Genomic DNA, 15,932 nt, shown 5'->3' with positions numbered 1-15,932 from the left:
GGTGTGGAAATTTACTTGACAATTTTGCGATAATTTAATATAAAAATATTTAATCACGATATAAAATTATTATCTTTATTATTTCAAGATAGAAATTTTGAAAAAATTTCACGATTTTATTAATAAATTATTGTGCTTATAATATTCTACGAAATGAGTAAAGTGGTTTGACTTAGGTTCACAAAAGCTGAGATGTTATCTATTATTTCAACAATATTAGTTTTATTATCAAAATATTAAACAAAATTAAAATATACAATTTTATAATAAAAATAAATCTTCTACGTACGCAACTATAATTATTTCTGATTTATAAAAATTTCTTTATCAAATATAATTTCAAATATAATTTAATATTATATATTATATTCATAATGTTGCAAGCGATTCCAAACAAGTTCTAAAAAAAAATATCTTCGTACTTACCAGAAGCTATATTCACCAATGATAAATGTTTCTCGCTGCTTTGATTTTCAACACTTCGATTCAATCTCTCATCCAGAAAACCACCAATGTCCAAAACAAAACATTTCGAATCCAACGAAATAGCGTACACACATACACCAAGAGTATCGTTTTCACGATTCAGTCCGTCACGCGGCGCGCACACACCAGACGCGTTCTCCGATCCCCGTAATGGACAGTTTCCTGGGCAGACGTCGCTCGTACGAGCAATCGGGCAGATGCACGGATCCGCGTGCCCATTGACGGGCGAATCGTGCAAGTGGGACGAAGATAGAATTACAAGAAGCGGCGCGAGACAGACAGAACGCGACACGGTCTCTTGACCCCGTGGTCGGGGTCTCGTCGTTCCCCGTCGTATCGAGGAAGTCGCGACAAGAACGAGGAGAAACGCACAACACCGACGCATGCGATGTTTATTTGCCGGCGGCACGTTTTCGTCTGACAGCCAGTGGCCCGCCGCGTGTCGTACCTGCCGCCGCGCATGCGCGTCTCTACGCTCGCGCGCCGCCGTCGCTGATTGGCCATCCATTGATCGGTCCTACACGCGGTTCGGCTCACGTGCGTTTCGTGAGGGTGAGTGGTCAAGGGTGGGGATAGATCACAATGTTCACGGCTTTTGGAGATCAGTTCGATCGTTCGCGTGCTGGGTGATCGACTTTTGAGAGATTTGCGAGGGTGGATATTGATATTCGTGGATGACAGATCTGTTATTTTAGATTTAATTTAGCAGATTAGAGATTTTGGCTTACGGTTATTTATTGACGTTGGACAGGTTATCGTGTATTAGGTTTATTAAATGCTCGATGTAGGGGATTGAATTACTTTACGTTTGCGCGAAAAACGTTATTAATCGTTGTTACCGGAACGCGCAGATGCGTTCTTGGACCACGATTGCAGTGTCATCGAATAGCGCGAAGAAAAAACAATGTCTCGCTGCAATGAATGTCAAGTAAATTTATGAATTGACCATTTTACACGCAGTAAATGCTTCCCTTGTTATCAATATATTTATGTATTCATACGTACGTGTCTTCATATTTATCACTGAAGTTTTCAGAACGGAAGAAAATTTATTTCGATTATTAATATTATAAAGAAGAGATGCGAACAAAATAAATTCAAGAATAATCCTGCTTTATGTAAATCTAGGCTACAGATTATTATTCGATCATACGATTATAATATAATACGATCAGAAAGACGAACGCAAAGATATCTTTTGTCTGTGATGCTCTCTCATCGATTCTATAATCCATAATGCGACTGTCATTGCCTAGGCGTTAACATATGTTATTTGGTTATTTGGTTATGTCACATTCAGTTACACACGATCGAGATCCGGTTAATTCGAGTCAACCAGTGGGAGATTTATACCGTTCGTTTGGAACCAGTTTCTAACTTTTCGTCACGAGTATAATTACATCCATTCATATTGAAATAAGTCAATCAATTAAATCTAGTGATTTGTAAAACCATCCAGCCACGGAAGTTGAAAAATCAACGATCGATAAGTAAAACTATACCCGACGTTAACAAAACTTCGAAATAGAGAAAGTATTTATAACACGCGTTCCACGTTTATCATTAAAAGAAAGTTTGAACGTGATATGATTTTTTAATTTTTCAAAAGTCGAATTCTATTTTATCGCACGCAACTTTCTATTATACATTATTATTCTTTGTCAAATTAATTTAACAATACGTGCCATAATTTAATCACTTTTATTTTAATGTATTTGCAAAAAGGAAAAAAGTAAATAGAAGAGAGATAGAAAATTTTCGTTTCGTTTATTACTAATAATAATAAAGCAATAATCAAATAATTTCAATATCTATACTTATGCAAATTTTATGGATTTCTTACTTTTTTAAAAAATAATCAAATAATCCTCAACCCGTTTCATCCAATTTTTCATTTGAAAGATGCCCATTACAGCTCGTAACAATTACCTTTTCCGGTGCACACAGTTCTCCAATCACTATCTTCACCAAACATTCACGACCAAAGTCATTACAGTCGAGGAATATCGACATAAATGGAAACACGAGTGCGATTCGTTTTGTAACGTGTGTTACACGCACGCCAGTGTAGCAGCCTCTTTGCCATGTTTGCAAGGCGCGATTACACCGAGTCGAACGACCACTTTTATTGTCGGCTTGCGAAAGGTGCGAACTGTCAATTCCTAGTCGCCATTGAACGGCGTTGGCGTTCCTCTTGACCTAGCTGAACAATGCAACGAATCGGTGAATGACCTTTTATTCTTTTTACCACGCAATTATTGGTTTACCAAGAACCTCTTTGTACGCCTTTTCTTGCTCAATTGACAAGACCTTGAGGAGAAGGCATTTGTAACGGCTTCAAGAAAATTTAATATTAGACAAAACATACTAGCCAATATATTTTTCATATGTTTTAATTAATAGCTAATTGAGTTGATGACAACTTTAACAAAATACACAATTTGGCCATTTATTGTTGTTTTGTTAAGAAAGTATCGTATTAAAATCTACGTCTGCAAAGCTTACATCATATAATTTTTTTTAATAAATCGTCAAAAGTGGATCTTTCTTTCAATCTTCTTGCTGCAAGTCTGCATTTTGATTTTTGGAATGATTTTTCTTTTTTTTTTTTTTTTTTTTTCATGATCATTGTTCAGTAGTGATTGATAAATTGTTTAAAATCAAATATAAGAACTTTCTTACAATTTCCTTCATAAAATGTTAATTTACAAACAAAATTATCCAGCCAATAGAAATTATAATTATGATCCTTCCAAATTTATGTTTCCAACTGTTAAATCCAATCATTCTTCCAATCCATTTCGATAAAACAAGTATAACATATATTTCCGTTTCCCTTACACAACCTCACGAAAACCAATTTCCTTTCCAGCTTTCTTAACGGTGCACCGATGACAATTTTTGGGCCGTTTTCATTGTCGTTTGTTGAAAAGTGTACAGCATCCCCGAACGCGGTGGTTCCCGGAACGCGGTTGAATGAATTACAAAAACGACGACGCACGTGCGCCGTTTCCGGCGTTGCGGCAAATCAACGACGTACTTCCGTCGCGGTGCATTCTGGCCACCGGTAACACGGCAAACACGAGAAACTCGCCACGAAGGAGGCGGCTGTCGGCTATATGCCCGACACGAAACGTGCATGTACACATTTTCTGACTTACGTGAACGCATTCAACAATGGCCCTTTACGAGATCAGCAGGCGATAAGGGAGCCGCCACCCGGGTTTCATTGAAGTCTCGTTGAAAATGCTGCTCGCAGGGTTCCGTTCGAGAATCAATTGAGCGGGGATTCTATACGACGGCTATATAATTTCTGAAAATTGACTCCTCGTTCGCGGAATGGTTTCTTTTGGGGGGGTGGGATCTTCCTTGATTTCGAGTTTTACGAGTGGGTGATTCGACATAATGTGTCTTTTCAAAATTATTCGTAACCGTAATCGTTGTTTTATATGTTAATACGAGGGATCATTGAAAATTCTAGAATTCTAGAAAGAAAAATTGAATTTATAAATAATTTAAGTTTAATTAAAAATTGGATTAAACATCTCGAGTTACTTTCTTCTGTATATTTTTTATTCAAAAAATTGAATTACAAAGTATTGAATAAGGAATTCTGAATTTTCTCCGAATTTTTGAAATTCTACTAATTAAAAACATGCGAATCTATCTATAATAATTATCTTGCTAATGATAAACAGCAAGTAGAATTTAGTATAAACAATCGATACAATGAACATTCTCTTCTCATTGTTGAAACAATGCTTCGAGAAATTTAAATTTGTATTGTTATGCAAATCCGATCACCACGCTCGAAAGCGATTTGAAACAGCGATACAAAATCGCTACAAATCATTTCCAATCTTCTCGTAAAAAGTTGAAGCCCCGTTACATTCGCAAGAATTCGAAGAAACGATCGAAAAGAGGTACCGAAGGGGTCTCCATTACTGGAAAAATGATCGGCGACACCACCGGCCCTCCTGTCGCGGAGGAAGTCTTCTAACGAACCTTTCCTCTCTAGAATAATGCACAACAGATGCCAGCTATTCCTCGTGCATCTCTCGTACCACTAGACTTTTATCTCGAATTACTCGTTGGAAGCTTCTCTCCCGTAACTCGTCGTTGAGATACGCCGCGCATGCGTGGAACGGTGATTCGCCATCGATTAGTCGGCTCTTAGCCTCCTCCGGCTGATAAACGATCGATGTACTTTTCTTGTTTCACGCCGGGAATCGGAATTAATCGGAGAAGACGTGATCATGAGAAGTATTTTGGACTTGTTTTTGTTCCTTTTCCTTTTATTTTTCTTGGTTTTTTTTTTTTTATATTCTCAGTGGTATCGAGTAAGGTGAAGTATCTCGCGTCCATGTTGCAGAGAGAGGTTATGTGATGGGTCGTTAAGAAGAATATTATTAGATTTGATTTTTTCATGGGAATCGTGAGTTTTGTGGATATATATTATATGGTTTTAATTTTTTTCTTTTTAATCCTAAGTTTAAAATTTCGAGAATTTAGTGACAAAGTGATAAAAAGTCGTAAAGACGTATTGTGTAATAATTTTCATGTTAATTTACAGTTTAAAAAGAGAATAATATTAAATGTAATAGTATTTTATTGTTTTGTGTAATATTTCAATATCTTTCATACTTAATATTTCGAGAAATGATTTAATTTCATAAAAAGTATGATAATCACGTTGTCGCGAGTTGTGATTCTATGTGAAATTTATTCCATGTCCAATCATCATTATTAATCATCATACCTTCAGGATATTCATTAAATCTCGCGAAGAAGTCATTTGTCCAACTTTTAGTTTTTTACATCTTGTAAATGACAAGAAATTCTTGTATAATGCATACTTAATCGACATCTTGCAACATTTTATTCATATTTTAATTCATTTTATAAAAGCTATATTAATTTTACAAGCAACTTCTCAAGATAATTAATTATAATAGACAATAAAAAATATGTATCATCGATTTATAAATCACAAGATATATTTATTGATCGAGTAAAAAATAAAATTAATCAAAATTCAATATACTATAACATTACCACTTTATATCTCTAGTGTTTATAAACAATATTAATCATAAATGCTTTAGCAATTAACAATACAATAGTATCACAAACAATATTAATATTATTCTTCTCTTTATTGATAAAATTATTGAAATATTTACATATGAATGAAAATTGAGAAACGAATATTGAGCAAAAAATATTGAATATATATATTTCAAAAACGATAATCCTAATACTTTTGAACAAGAGTGTACACCTCCATCTATAACTAGCCATTTTCCCTGACGATATTTCTCGTGTCTCCTCTCGGAACACCCACTTTCCTCTGTACGCAAACGGTATCTCGTAAAACAAACCCGCGCTCACGTTTTTCCTCGAGATAATCGACGTGGTTGGTCGATCGTCGAAAGAATTTAGCTTAATCGGGCCGTGACTTCGCGAACTGGGCTACGATAAGAGGTATATCGGGGAGTGTACGGTGGGCGTTTTATGCTAATCAACCGTAACGTTTCGTTCCTAAAGGACCACCGGCGGGAGACAAAAATTCTCACCACAATGGAAGCGAGACATGGTCAAGCTTTCACTCGACCGAGTATTATCGCTATTCGAGATGAAACCCCTATCTGTTCCGCTACTATCGTCTCGGCAGTATTCTCCTATACAGGATGATTCTTGCAAGCGAATTACGAACGTTTATGCATTTGTGGAATATTTAAATACACATAAAAAAATGTACATTTTTTTTTCTCCTTGATATTTATTTGAAGTTGCATTATAAGTCTGTTTAATAGTAACTATAATGCAATACAAATATATAGAAGTAATTTTTGAACTTATAATTACAATTTATTATGTGTTTTATACATTGCTTTTGAATATTTTTATTTTTTGTATTTAGAATCATTCAGATTTTTTGTTCATTATCATTTATTGCAGCTTATATATTTAATCAATTATTATTAACTTTTATTAAATTGAAATATTATTTATACACGTCTTAATTTAAGTCATGTTTTAATTAAGTAATTTTATAACTGTGTATATAAATTTGCAATTTAGATTAATAAATAAATTATTAGCTGTGAAAATATTCAAATTATGAATATTCCTTGAAATTATTTTATTAATATCTCACCATTTATTCGAAGCAATACTTAAAAGGATCTATACCTGATTTAGCAATGTTGTAAGCGATTATCTCGAAGTTTCCTTTAAAGGTACGCGAAATACTTCCTGGTAGAGTAATTCATTCGCCATTGTGCGTCACGTACTCGTCATATCCTTCAACCAACGTCATACACATACTATGACGCTAATTTCCATAAATTTAAGAACGATAAAATTAAAATATTTTATAATGCATCGCGAAAGGAAGCAATATTCTATTTGCATCTAGAATCATTTCATTTTCCAACTTTTTAGACGTTTATATGTTCTTAGATCCAATATTTCAACCGTCATAATTGCTTCTTGAGGATAGAATGTTTCAAATTTTAATATTATCAAATCTGTTGAAAGAAAGAATGTTGACAGATTGTTTGTTTTTGATTTTATAATTTTCAAAAATATATATATAATGTACTATAGTCAATCGCAAATGTCTTCATACAAGTCTTCATTCTTTATGCAAGATCAAGTAACAAGTTATACAGGTTATACAGGTTATACAGGATCTGATCTAGTTATATAGGGTGCTAATATATTTTTGGAATATTTTTAGGACTAATTCTAACACACAAATTGATATACAATTGAGCAGTTGTACAATCAAAGCTTGTTCATTAATATTGTAAGGACTTTAAATGAAATAAAACAGAAATAATGAAACAATTTTATCTCAATTCACCTTAAAACATAATCTTAAATTATATTTTTGAATATCATTTTTTTTTATCCATCAGAACTACTATATATGCTATAAATATATCAACATTTTGTATTTTATATTATTTATTGAAAATGCAAATAAGCTTCAACCAATATTTCTGTATTGTGTTTTAGCCTTTCCAAAAACTGTAACTCATAAATACATTAACACTCTCTCTGCATTATTTATTCATTTCAATTATATTTGTTTTAATTTCAATATTCTTATTCCATAAATACACCAACATTATTTACTCACTCGATTGTACGTTTAAAGACAATGTTTCTAATGGACAACGATTCCAATATCGATCGTTCATCCATAAAAGATTCATAGATTCTTGGTATGCATAAATGGGCACCGTATGCCTCCGTGTGTGTAAATCTGTTCGATCAGGTCTGCAGAGACAAATATTGTTGTCAGCGGACGACAAGCCGTTTACAAGCGGAGGAAGCGAAGGAAGGTTGGTAGCCCTGGTGTGCTAGACAGCCGCTAGTTTCTAGGGATCATTTGTCGTGGCGATGTTTCTAACGCTGTCAAACGGCCGGTTTCACGCTCGCCTGTCCTCGAGACACTGCTTCACGCACGCCTATGATTTAACACCATGTGCAATTTCGCGAACGATTCCTGTTCTTGTAATGGGCTTTTGTTCTTGCTGCTGAACGTTCTTATTGTAGGAGGTTGGCTTTTCGAGATTTTCCGCATTGGTTTCAAAGTGAGTATTGGTTTGGAATACATACAATCTTTGTGAATGGCTAAATAGAAAGTACTTGAAATTGAAGGAGGAAAGAATTTTGATTGAAAGATTTCAGCAATGTTGCATTGAGTTTGAAAGGATGAATCGTTTTTAGATTTTCTCATTCTTGAAAGACGAGTCTTTCAATATTGTAGAATAGAATCCCTAGTGTTTTGGCAGATGAATATGTTAATCGAAGGATAAATTGAAATATAAATGAATTTTTTCTTCTTGAATATTGTTACAGAAGAAATTAAATTTTCCAATATTGATATAGGATTTCAAATTGTTTTCTGATTGATTACATTTTGAATGAATTTTTTAAAAAAAATTAAATATCTGTCAGAAGACTTAAGAAATTCATTTTGTTTGTTTGTAACACATAATTGTGCTTGTGTTACTTTACAAAATACAAAGTAATAAAACTTTCGCGTCAACGTTATATATAAATTACATAATACAATGTTGCACAAATTTTTAGCTATAATTTTCACGAACCAGTCAATATTTTTACACGAAAGAATCGAATCCAGCGTTGCGGGTCGGCCTCCTCTGCTCAATCGGCGCGGCTTAGAGTGGCCCGTTTCTCATCACGCGACAATGAACCGTAAAATCAGGCTTTTACATTAGAATGAGCCCACATGCGACACGAGGCCCGACGTAAGCGCGTCCCACAATGACACAATTCACGGTCGCAGCCCGACGCGACAATACGCGCTTGTTTGGTCGGCACAATGAACAAACGGCGATTCAACCACTACACACAGCTGTTGTTACGTGAGAAAATATTTGGGAACCTGTTCGTTTCGCGAAAATCAGCGTGTCACCAAAAACTTAAAACTACGATAATTTGATGTCAATTTTTTTTATATATATTTTTCACGATCACATTTCAAGATCTAATTGTAATGAAATTCTTAGAAGATGTGAATTCAACGAAATATAGAAAAATGTGAACAACAGAATATATTGTTTATAATTACAATAATAAACCAAACTGATGAGATGTATCCTCTGAAACTTTCAAAGTATCGCCGTATTTGTGTGAAACGGACTATAATCAAGCACGTGAAGCAAAGATATAATTAACAACAATAACAACACAATATGATATATCTCTGAATACCTTTTTGCTCGTTAAAACACATAATTCTTCGCAACAATAATAATAATAATAATCCTTAATGAAAATATTCAATCGTTAAATAAATCATTATTCAACATCAGCCAAACCCTCCCCCATTCATAACTCTCGTCCCATTTCTTGGAAGACAATCTCTCGAGGCGTGACGAGGGGGTTAACCCACGAAAAGGGGCAAGCCAGGATGATTTTCGCGATGGAAATCACGAAACCGGTGCACGATGGCATATATCTTCTTCGTTCATTCATCGAGAAACCAGTTTTCGACGCGGTGGTCCGCCAGATCGCGGCCCGGATAAATAAGCGTTCGTTACAGGGAGTTGACGTCCCGACATTGTCGCACGAGGAACCCACCAGGAAACCAGCGAAATATCGCCATGGCCCTAGGCTTGATTGGCCGATACAAGGATCTTATGGCGAATAACAAGAGAGCCAAGTCGTATCAACTTTGTTAAACTCTCTATAAATCTTGAAAAAGGGAGAGAGAAGTGGAAATAATACACGCTGATTTAACCCTAATGTAAATATTATAGGGGATTTTTAGAGAAATTTTAGTGATAGTTTAGAATGACTTAAGTAATTTTGTTCTATCATGCTAATTTTTAAATTAGATTGGATAAAATTATGTTTGATTTAAATTTCTCCAATTAAAGTTACACGTTTTCTTTTTTTTCTCTAATCATGCATTATCCTAATATTGATCATAATATACGTGATTTTAAAATGAGATTTTTTTGTCAATTAATAATTACCTTGTTATTTTTTCCTTTCCAATTATACAATATATCCCATTGTCACAAAACACAAAGTCGTTACATATAAAGGCTTTTGAAACAAAGTCTTTTAATCTTTTCTCAACAATTTATCACTATGATATTTTATAGTCTTGTTATATATATACATATATATTTTTTTCTAATTATAAATAATGTTTCACCAACGTTGATCATCGATCAAAACACAAAACGATCGATCAAATGTAAGAAAAGAAGAAAAAAAGAAGGAGCATTCTTCCATCTTAGGATCACAAGACGCACGACAAATGACAGAACTGTGTCGTGAACACGTCTGCTTAATATTCCACCCCTCGATCCCGTGTTTCGTTCCTCGTAATTCGTGCGACCGATACGTCTGTCGATTCTATGCAAATCAAACGATTTATAGTACCAATCGATGGTTCGGCCGAGGGTGTTCTAGATATTAAAGCGTGACATTATCTTCTGAAACGTGCTCTTCACTTTCGTTTAAGAGCTTAACACGATTAGACACGCCGATTCGATCGATACAACAACAACAACAACAAGGGATCGAATATTTTGTTACACTATAATTGAGCTGATGGCTCCTTGACACGATTCAAAGATCTGTTTTATTCAAACTATCATATATAGAATTTGTAATAAAATATTGCCGATAATTGGAACATCCAAACATCAAGGCAGTGATGAAAAATATCGGCAATGAAACTAATTCTTTGACATATGTAAATATTTTCCTTTAAAATCTGCGAATAATGTAAAAAAGTAATTCATTGTGACAGATATAAAGTGTAATGTACAATAGTAGTAAATATTTCCGAGGATCGTGGCGATGATTACAGGTTTCCATGTACATTTTACTATGCATAAGTGGCTCTTATAATTAAACGACCAATCTTCGAGATCAAAAAAACATTCTGAAAGAGCACTCTCTCCCCCCTCCCCCCCTAATTGCACATTCGATTCAAAGAAACCGCACATCATTCCCTCCACCGTCCTTTATTTTCTCAATTTCCACCAATCCTCTACCCTCCTCCTAACTAATTACCATCCGTAACCAGCCATAAAGCTATCGAACACATGACCGCGCTCCCGATCCCCCGATTGAATTTCAAATCAGTCTCGACTACTTCTCCAATTAAAAAAAAAGGGGGAAAAAAAATAATAACAAGAAGAAAGAATCTCAAGAAACGAAACGTCGAAAAGAGAAGAGCGGCGGCGGCGATGGAGGGGGGGGGAGGGGGAGGAGGAGGAACGACACGCGAGAGCCGGAGAGAAGGAGGAATAAAAAGAAAGAAAGAAAGAAAGAACAAGAGAAAAGAAACGGTCGAGTGTGTAAGTAGATCGTATCGCGTTCCAAGGCAATTATTCTGAAAGTCAGGTGCAGTTACGGCTCTCCTCAACGGAGAATTTCCCCCACCCGTTTCAACTGTCCGTTTTCGAGCCTGCGCAGGACTGCCACAATGTAATCGCGAAAAGGGCAGCCCGTGTACGGCCGATAAGAGTCGGGAGTCTTGTCGTTTCGCGAGTTTCGGTGGTGTACAGGCAAAGGATCTTATCAATGGTAGCTGGTACACGTTACGCATACAATGTGATAAGGATGGACATCGGTTTGATTCGAATCGGTGTATACATACGTGGCGTATAAACGTTGTCGCACAACGGTGATTCAGTTGAGGAATTATCGCCCCGCTCCTCGGTGACAACGAGCCTTTAAACTGAAACTTAATCGATGGAGGAGGAGATGGAAACGATCGCTTAATTACCACTCGTTCGTGTATACCCTTATAGATGGAGCTGATTCGAGTGCTCTTAGCGAGAGTTTGTTTAATCACATTCGTTTAATCGGATAGTGTAATTGGAGTACGGGGAATTTAGAATGGACGAGAGATATGTCGTACGAAGAATACATATTAAAGCGTTCTTTCCTTTTTTTAACGTGGAAGGATATTTTCCGTAGCAATATAGAATTTTTGATACTTTTTTTTTTTTTTGATTATAAATGATACTCAATGTTAAAAATTAGAAAATATAATTTATACTGATAAATGCGTATTATCATTATTATTATAACCATATTATTTATTAGGTTACAAACAATTTAACTAGATGAACTAGAGATGGAAAAGTAAAGGGAATGACACGATGATGTATTTATTTAAAAAAAAAAAATCAAAAAATTATATTAATATTGTATCATATTTTATATACATTTATATTATGTTATATTATATTAATACGAGAATATTTAACAATCTTTGATTTATGATATATCGAATAATATCTTATATTTTAAATCACTTGGAATGAAAAAAAAATTTGTATTTCAATTTATATTTTTTAAAGAATCACTGTCTTAACTCATTCCCTAATTGTATTATCTAGTTACATTTTGTACAATATAATATATTTAACGCATTGTAGAGATCAAATTAAGATAAAGATTCGTTTGTAAAGATTGCATGTTTGCTGATCCGAGTTTACGATTGCCAGAGAATTTGAATGAACTAATAAAACTTGAAGAGTAAATACGTCCGAGATATTAATTACCAATGCTAATTTCCTCAGAAATAAACGAGCTAAAATTTTTGCAATTATATATATTAATAAAGACTTTTTATAATTTTTTTATAAATTGGCAAATATTGATTATTTAATTGGAATATTCAAATTAACAATATTTTGCAATATTTGTTGATATTTACTGAAAAAATTTTAATAATTATAAATTATCCAAGCAATCGCAATAACTTTTTCTTCTCTTTTACATTTTGTGATTGCTAGATAACTAGAGTTCAATTATTCCTATAAAAATATTAATACAATAAAGAGAGAAAGAAGGAACGAACAATTTCACGTATTCAATCAATATCATAAAGTTTCTTTAAAAAAAAAAAAAAAAAAAATCTCAACAGTGATTCCATTTACATAACGGCCATCCATAAAAAAGAAAAAAAGCCTTCGAAAACACAATTCAATCGCCACAAATCAGTAAATACCATACCATTATCCACCTCCCGAGGCAAACAATCCAATTAAACTTCATATAACAGAAATTCATCGATACTCTTTCCCTCCCTGTAATTTCTCATTCAAAATAATAATCGTCCACGCACACAGGTATTCAATCGATCGTAGTTCAATTACTCCCCATATATACACTAAAAAAAAAAAAAAAAAAAAAACCCTCTTTGAAAGATTTGAGACTATAAGAATTATCCCCCTCCCCTCCCTTCCTCCCCAATAAATAGAGCCAAGAATAAATGAACGCCCATAACCATCCTCGTCCATAATTACACAAAACCTAACCAAGGCATATTTTTATGGATATAAAGACCGCTGTGAGCATGGTTTCGTCGCTCTCTTCCAAACCGTTAATAATACCATCTAACTCTTTCCTTATTTAAGTTAACGCCGTTAAAAGCCGTGAAGATTTCCCCCTCTTTTAATGATCAATCATCGAGGATTAAAGGAGCCGGTGATTCGTTTCTCGTTTCAGACTTTGATTGATATGTCGTAAACTCGTAGCCACCAGTTCGATCGTGCTAATTAACAAGCAAGATGGGAAAAAAAGGAGAGAAAAAAAAAAAAAAGGGTGGAGAGATCGCGATGAGATAACGCACGTTATCGAGGATTAATTATCGAGTGGATCTCGCGATGATGCTCGACCATAGTTATTATTTAACGATACGGTTATTACTTGGGCAGCCATATTTCTTTCGATCATGCAGAGCCAATGAGCACGACCACCATTCAACGACATTAACTTGAGAATAGGCGAGCACTGTTCTGTGCTGTTTGAAATAGTTCTGGTCGATTTTTAATTTTTCTTCGATTTGATTTTTTCAGTAATGTGTTGAATTTTATATCTCGAGATAAGATTTATAATTTATTGAATTTATACTTGATTATTTCGTTTTAATTTCGTGCAGTTGTTGACGAGACGTGTCTTGAAGGATTTAGTATAGATAGAATGAAGTTTATTAATTTTATTAATTGTATTTATATTTAATCTAGATTCTAAATAAAAAATTAGCTCGAGTAACAATTCTAACGTTGGATATTAATTATATACGTTGTTTTTTAATGGATTAAACAAACACTTAGTTAGAAAATTATTATATTAAAAAAAAAAAAAACAAATTTGATATTTATTTGAGTTAAATTTATATGATACTGTTCGTTTAAAAATAAATATTATCGAATTTAAAATAGTGAGGTGTATTTAAAAGAGTATAACAGAACACATTTCGCAAGAAATACAAATGTTGACATTACTTCATCGCCAATTGCGATATTAGATAAAGACTAATGAGGTCTTATTTGTCCTTTGAAAACAAATGAAACATATATTGGACTAAATTCGTCCAATCGAATTTATAATGATACATATATATATATATATTAAGATTACGTTATCAGAAGAATATAAATATTTAAATTAATTATTTTAATTTAATCCTTTTTCCAAGCACACAAACGTTAAAATAAATAAAATAAATTCACCAAGAGAGTAATTTACATGCAAATACAACAATTAAGAGTTAAAATAATTTTGTAAAAAAATATTGAAATAACTTAATTGCATCGGATAATCATTTTCGAGATAATTTGTTATTTTATATCAGATGCTATGCTAATTCTGATCGCAGTATTAAATGAATACAAATAAATTATATCGAAGAGATTTTAACGTAATTTCTGTTATAAAAAAGTAGATAGAAATGTCGAAATAACTTGAAAATTAATTGGAATAACGAAAAAATTTCAAAATAGATATAATACATTGTGATTATTATGGATTCAAGTATTAAAAGATAAGTTAAATTAATAAATAAGAAGATTTTACACCTTTCTAAGAAATATCATCAAATTATTGATACAATTTCAGAATTAATTCTGATATATGTATAAGGTAATAATATCAATAACAAGTTTGATAAAGAAAAACGATATTTCTTTTCTCAAGATAAATATAATGTGTGTGGATTTAAGTGGAAGAGAAATGAAAGTATTAAACAAATTCTTTTCTTAAAGATAAAAAACAAAATGATTCAATTAATTTATCCTATTCTGAATCAGAAACTTGTTTGTCATATTCTTAATATGAAATTGAATTTTAATAATGATAAGTTAACAATTAACCAATTAACAATATAAAAGAAAAATATTTTGAATGATATTAATTGAATTTTGAATCATAAACAATTGTTGATCACAAAGAATCATACAATATATATGAAATAAATTTAAATTCTCAAAGTTCTTACATTTTTCCACTTACGTGTATTAAAAATTTCAAAGAATGAATATATCATTTGAAACAAGAACAATCGTCTTATTTTACTTTTCCTTCAAAAAATATAAATTCTTATTTCTCATAAGCCTACTAATAATTCCACGACAAATGAAAATTCTTTAAAAAAAATTCTTTAACTAGATGCAAATTTTTCCATTCACCATCGAATCAAAGTTACAAAAAGTTACCTAGAGATAGCCATATTAATTCAATGGATAATTTTTCTCTTCTTTCTTTGGAAATTCCTTTCCACCTAGAATATCAAATTTATTCTTAAATTTTTGTACTCATCATTATTTGAAATTCTAAAAAAAATAAATTACACGGGACACCCTGTATATAGGGGAGCCACGCTCTGTTCCAGGGTGCACAGGGCGACATAAAAAGATAGGTAACATCGTTGCGTTTCCCTGTTCCCCATTAGCATATCCGATTACGGGCCGCAATGCGCACTGGAACGAGATAATTAGAAAAGATTGCGCCGAGAGTCCGTTTCGCAGTGCGCAAACACCTCGACCGTGTGTGCAGCGTCCCTCCTTCTTCTCTTCTTTTTTCCCTCCTCCTCCTCCTCCTCCCCCCCTTTTAAATCTTTTTTTTTTTTTTATTTATTTTTTCTCGTC

The 15,932-nt window shown here is 33.3% G+C and overlaps 1 protein-coding gene and 1 long non-coding RNA gene across 4 annotated transcripts in view; one reads left to right on the top strand and one right to left on the bottom strand.

Annotated features, from left to right (window-relative positions):
• LOC100863068 (fibroblast growth factor receptor homolog 1) overlaps positions 1-15,932 on the bottom strand; it is an 82,247-nt gene that overhangs the window by 48,144 nt on the left and 18,171 nt on the right. Inside the window, exon 1 of one of the 3 annotated variants that reach the window (XM_012489925.3) lies at positions 427-905. The exons of the other annotated variants lie outside the window; for them this stretch is intronic. The gene's annotated coding sequence lies outside the window, so the exon portion shown is untranslated. Of the gene's footprint in view, positions 1-426; positions 906-15,932 lie in introns of those variants that run through there. 3 annotated transcript variants of the gene reach the window in all.
• LOC147658460 (uncharacterized) overlaps positions 1-15,932 on the top strand; it is a 64,343-nt gene that overhangs the window by 38,753 nt on the left and 9,658 nt on the right. The gene's annotated exons all lie outside the window — the stretch shown is intronic.

This window comes from Apis florea, unplaced genomic scaffold, assembly GCF_048593485.1.
Source record: "Apis florea isolate Af1SG1 unplaced genomic scaffold, ASM4859348v1 contig_2272_pilon, whole genome shotgun sequence".
NCBI lineage: Eukaryota > Metazoa > Arthropoda > Insecta > Hymenoptera > Apidae > Apis > Apis florea.
This window is presented reverse-complemented; position numbering and strand designations above follow the sequence as displayed.